Here is a 6,551-nt window from a genome sequence, read left to right on the forward strand (position 1 = left end):
GTCACAAGCTGGATGGGAAGAAATTTTCCAACTGTGAAAGCTGTGGCGAGTGGCAAACGCAATAGCTAAACAGGAAGGTTTAACCGAACAAGATGGGAATATCGAGTGATAACAAAAACACAACACCAAAGGTTCTTTTCAGAACCATCAACATATTCATAAAGAGTAAACAGTGAACTAATCCATTTTTCAGGTAGATAGGTAGATATTCACGTAGGAGATGAAAATGAAACAATATATTTAAAATATATATTTAACAAAAGCTGTCCCCTTTGTATAGTCCTACGTCACTCCGGTTATGTCCCCGACATTACCAACCCGTCTTTTTAAATATTCGACTCATTCGAATAATTGTTTTTCAGTATTCGATTAACCGAGCGAATATTTATTTCTTGTAATCAAAAAGAACAGACATATTTATAATAAAAAATATGATGTCATAACACCATGACGGTTAAACAAATTTTGCACTGTATTTTCTGAAAAAAATGGTTCCCTTTTTCATTAATCGCGATTACTTTGATAATTATTCGATGTATTCATACCTTGATTTTTTATTATTTGATATAAAATTACTGATACAGATATTCGATTATTTGAATTAATCGAACGATTAAGCGACATCTCTAGCTGCAAAACGCGGATAAAATATCTCCATTACCAACCGACACCGAGAGTCGATTTATTCTCTTGAGCTGAAACATATAATACGATAGAGTATATTACCAAAACTAACTATAACCGTAAAAGACTTACCTTTCAACTTTTCAATGCTCTTATTGCCACCAAAACAATTCCACACACAAAGCACAAAAAAAAAATTGCAAAATATTGCAGATTGTTTACATACAAATTCCAAGATGGCTGAAAGGCCTTTTTCATAAGTTGCGCTACCGTATTGTATCTATCGTGATTCTGCCCACGATTCCCGCGTTTTGCAGTTAGAGACGTCGGTTAATTATTCGATTGTAAGGTTTCTGGAATTTCAAGTTTTCCTATATCTAATATTCTTTGTTTCTGTGTTCTTGGTTAACAAAAACTTATTGCCTGTTTTTGATGGGGCATAAAAAGATGATATAAAAGGATTTCTAGGAACCTCCTGCGACTTGTTTTATCGTCGATATTGTTCAGCTCATATATTGTAGAAAAAACCCGAAGCTGTAACTGTAAAAATAACCATAAGCCACCGATTAATTTATAATTTACAGTTTACAATTCTTCCGCAAGTGCGTGACCATTATATTTAGTGAACAACTATACGAATGTCAAACATTTGTACTTTACTTTTGCACGTATGAATCTAACGACGAGTATATCGACGAATAATATATGAATCCGGTGACAAAAGGACTAAAATCAAATAAGAATAGTCCGAAAATGATATAACGCATTATATTTAATAAATATTCCACGCCACTGACATTAATTTATACATTTCATTGAACAATATTCTAGAATAGGAAAAAAAAGTCACTTGTCCAAAAAAGTTTCTCCTATACGCGCATCGGTGTCTCAGACCGAAGGTGGTGAAAAAGTGATATACGTCCCCTTCGTACCAACTTATATGATACGCCAAACGATGATGAACAATGAATCACGAAGCTAGAGAGAATCGCAATGTCGTAGTATTGATGTTTTCTGAGAAATGAACGAACTATTGATTTCTTGGTCTCTCATACTTATGCGCGAGTATAGGAGTGTTAACCGTCATGGTGTTTCGTCGAAATTCTTCGGATATGCTAAATCATTTACGGTTGAACCATAAAAATGATTCCCTGGTGGTGAAGGAGACTGGGAAGAAGAATTCAGGGTCTGCAGGAGTAAAATGCGGACATAAAGAAGGAGGTCTCAGCTCCCGTTCTAAAATAGTAGTATTCAAATTCAGAGTGCCGAGGAAAATATACCATACTAGTGGTCAATGATTCTATAAATGTACCTCTTTTGAACTAGTAGCTATAAGGACTAAGCAGAAATATTCAAACAAATCAACTATTTCAACAACATTCAAAGAACAGGTAATTTTGAACAGAAAAAAATTTATGTAGATATAATAATAATATTGTGCATCATTCTCATGATATGCTCTTTTTTTTAATCGTCCTCAAAAAATCATGAAATGGTAAATTTATCAATATACTAAAATACCATTTCATTCACGAATAGTTATTCTGCACCATGTTTATTTCAAAATTATATTTAATGTAACTTTTAAAATTATGACATCATATTTTTTTATTATAAATATGTCTGTTCTTTTTGATTACAAGAAATAAATATTCGCTCGGTTAATCGAATACTGAAAAACAATTATTCGAATGAAACAAATATTTAAAAATGACACCACGATTAATCGACAATTGAATAAACGAAAAATTTAGACATCTCTATTTGCAGTCAAATCCCTTTCCACAGTCCTCTGTATATTTATACCGTTTCCCCTCGCGCCTTTATTGCAGGGGTATGACTAGAACGTCAAATCCCTCATATTGCCAGTGTACTCAATAATGCTGCGGTTCACTGACATTTTGGTTCTGTCAATTACTCTGTTGTTTACAACTCGGTCCGATTATATAGTCGAATAGTGGCTCACTTTAAACTCCATGTTAAATGTGAACACCTTCATGTGAAACCGAAATATGAAAATCACTCATGCAGTTAAGCATACTATCTCCGTGATTTCAACGATTTCAATCCTCGCAAATGATATGTTGGTAAACAAATGACGCCATATTGGTTTTGATTTTGAGTAGCCTATATTCAATTGATGTCTAACCCCTGACTTATTGACGACACGGCCACACCTTTATTCCACACATCTTGATTCTACCTAACGAAATGACATTTCCACATGTGACATCTTACGGTGGTTTTAGACTAGTGATATATTCGTGTGAAGAAAATGATGAAATTTCCAAAAATTGCATCAACCGTTTACACTAATGTGAATTTATATAATAAGTATATATTCATGAGTTTCTTCATGCAATTTGAAGTTAAGATAAATGCATCACCCATATGCATATACTTATGTTGAATTATGCATCGTTTTGCCTCTTGAATAAACCGCAGTGATGGGCCATTTAGGATCAGTTGATTGATTTTGACTCACAACAATTGGTCGGGGTTCTGCCAAAACGAACCAAACGCCATTTTTTGCAAAATCGAGTTACTTACACCATTGGATGCAGAAAATAATAATCTATCGACTGTAAAATGACCATGTCATACGGGCAATTGACAACAGCTTCAAAAACAAAAATTCTATATGTGCATAGCATAGAATTCATAGCAATAAATCTTACCCAAATAGGTTCATAGAGCCTATGTGCTATGCTGGCTTTGAGTTAACATGGTCTTTCAGATTTAACGCTCACGCAACAAACTGGAATAGCTCCTAATATTTTTTTTCGCTCCGTCGATGGTAACACTTCGGGACGATAATATACGGCTACTCGTTAAGTCTGATCGGATGGTTTTTAGTGTTACGATGTACAATTTACAAGAACGTGTATTTTTAGTGAAATAGTATTACTCGAGCAACCGAAGCCTTAATGAAACTTTGTCCTCTTATGGTGAGAATTTCAACATTTCTCGTCGTCGATTACTTCCTCTGGGGGTACGTGAAGGGCCATTGCTATGTCAATAAGCCACGAAATTTGGAGGAACTTATAACTAAAGAAATAAGAAATAACTCGTCTCAACAACATCGAAGTCGTAATGTTAGAGTTGTGCATGAAGAATTTTGTTCACCGTTCAAAACGCGTTATCGAAAATAGGTCACATCGAAAATGTTTAGGACATTTAGCTTTATTTTCGTTTTTTTTAAATAAAAATCGGTTCACTTTTGTAGAAGTAATTAAATTTTTTTACGTGAGCGTTTAATTTGAAAGACCCTGCATATAATCATCATAACATTTGATTTGGTCCTTCAAATCATTTTAAATTTCAGAATACCTTAGAGTCAATGAGTTCCATTGACTTTGATTGATATGAACATAAAACCCAAATAATCTTGTCCCCGTTTACATCAATGGGATATTAGTTTCTCATGGTCTCTCAAAGGATTTTTAGTTATAAATAGCATTGATGTTACGCATGATCTAAACTCTCATATTTTTTTATTGCATTATTGTATTTATAGTTTTTAGATTGAAAAGATGTGCTCCCGTGGCCGAGTGGTTAGCGTCAAACCTAACATGCCGGGGGTTCGGGTTCGATTCCCGTTCTGGTCGGGGAAATTTTTCTTCAAAGAAATTTCCTCTGACTTGCACTGTGGTCACGCGTATTCTAGAGCTTGCCACTCAGAATGCATTCATGGCGTGTTATTTGGCATAGAAATCTCAACTAAGTACTAATGAAAATGACGCAAGTAATACTACGTTGAGACGGCGGAGTTCCTCTAGGAACGTTAGTGCCATATAAGAAGAAGAAGATTGAAAAGATATATACAAGAGAAGTCTACGAATGTTTGAGGCACGTGTACGTTTCGGTAGACATAGAATCTAAAGTTTGAACTCTGGCGAAAACAGATATACAATGTAAATTTTTTAGGGTGCAGTGGAAACCGGATTCAATCTCGGGATAGCCTCGTTGGAATACTCGTAAACTATCGTATTAGCAGATGGTTATATCGAGGTCTCTAGTGGAAACTTCAAGATATCGGGTTCAATTCCCGATCATTCAAGGATCTATCCTGGTTGGAAATTTACCTTGAGATCATTTTTTTCAGTTTTTGCCTATTTCTTGATGTTCTTATGATAGTTAATGTATGTCTGCAACAGAACCAGTTCGTTTGAGTTTGCATGCTGGGTTTTCATGAACATTATTAAAGTTTAATATTATCTTGAAGATAAATCGTCCTGCTCAAACCTTCGTAGGGGTATGAGGTGGGACCATCATCATCATCATCTCCTATTTGATGCATATTACGAAAAAAATGTATACTTTACATAAAATACATAAGCACTATAGTGTTTATTTAGCAAGTATGTATACTATTGATATTTTTCCAATACTACATTCTAGAGCAGGAGGAAATACTTAAGGATACCTCATTTCGATCTTGATACCCAAATTTGGTTTGGACAAGTCTAATATGAAAGTAAAATACCAAAGAATAATATCAAAATAGGAGAGAAACAGCTTTTCAATAGTAATATTTTATAATTTCAATACTACAGTCACATTTAAGCAGTGTTGCTTTGGTATTGAATGTGCTCTATTTAGTATTGAAATAATATTATGTAACCCGATGAAAAATTATTCCAGAATTTTGGTACATAGATCACTGCACAAATTAGTGCACGGAGATGGAGTTTCCATTCATTGCAATTTTCAATGTCCGTATTCAAATGTTAACAAATGGAAGCTCAAACAAACCACGCAAAAACGTCGAACCGAAGATTGATTTTTCTTATTCTACGTTCTTCGTGAGTGAGAAAAAGATAGTAACGAATATGATCAAATCTAGGTAGTGCGGACTGAATCAAAACGGCTGTCAAAAAAGATCCAACGATCAGGAGTGTTATTTTTCTTATGATAATTAACACTATAAAAAAGGTATTGTTATCAAAGGCAAAAATAATTAAACTTTTAAGATGAACGAACTACATTTTTCCGTCAATTGTTTAATTGACCATTGCATTTCTGAAAGAGCATCTCATATTGCAAGGTATCAGAACTTGACATAATATCAACAACCTACGAATAACGCTTAGTTCACTCCAAGATTTTAATGTGGGAGCCAAATTCGACATTGGCGAGTTTCGATACATGCATACATATCAATAGTGAAATGTTTTGGAGACGTTTTTTTTCTAACGTCGGTGAAAACAGTTTTGAAATGTCTTTTAACGTTGATTCTCACAGATTCATTAATACTTTGTACATCGCAATGCACGTAAGATTGTTTTTTGTATATTCTTGTATACTTTGTATATGTGTATTTTGCATATATACAGCCATTCCATGTCAAATCGATATAGTGGTTCTCAGATTTCGATGAAAAGTGGTAGTTTTGTTCTTTATCGCAAAATATTAGACCCGTATTTTTTTATTTTTTCGTTAGGGTGACCATTTCCATTTTAGGGTGATCCGAAAAATCATTTTTTTTCCCCACTGAACCGACTATCGACCCATCTAATTGAAGCCAATTAGCTAGCTCTTTATTAAAAAAATAATGAACTCGCAAAAAAATGGATTTTATTTTCGTAATTATCGATTGTAGTTGTTTTTTTTCATATTTTTCTAGAAAGCTGAGGATGTTTTACATGACATATTTCGGTTTCAGAGATACTATTTTTTCATTTTTGAGATAAAGTTAACCGGTGGTCCGAAAAATCATGTTTCCCATTGAGAACCACTTCATCGATTTGACATGGAATGGCTGTATATATACTAGTTGACCCGGCTAATTTCGTCTCACCCAACATTATTGTTTTGATATGAATTCGTTAAAACGAATTCCTAAACTTTTTCTTATCATAACATTGTTCTATGGGCAGAATACAACAAATACAACAAAATGAAGACGACTCAAAAGGGACCTTTCC

The 6,551-nt window shown here is 34.0% G+C and overlaps 1 long non-coding RNA gene across 1 annotated transcript; it reads right to left on the reverse strand.

Moving 5' to 3' along the window:
- Positions 1-275: 275 nt before the first annotated feature.
- Positions 276-867, reverse strand: LOC129775358 (uncharacterized). Its single transcript, XR_008742941.1, has 3 exons — positions 757-867; positions 546-695; positions 276-479 (listed from the first exon to the last, which is right to left on the reverse strand). It is a non-coding gene; the product is annotated as an uncharacterized LOC129775358 (long non-coding RNA).
- Positions 868-6,551: the final 5,684 nt, after the last annotated feature.

The sequence above is a fragment of the Toxorhynchites rutilus genome, chromosome 3 (assembly GCF_029784135.1).
Source record: "Toxorhynchites rutilus septentrionalis strain SRP chromosome 3, ASM2978413v1, whole genome shotgun sequence".
Taxonomy (NCBI): Eukaryota; Metazoa; Arthropoda; class Insecta; order Diptera; family Culicidae; genus Toxorhynchites; species Toxorhynchites rutilus.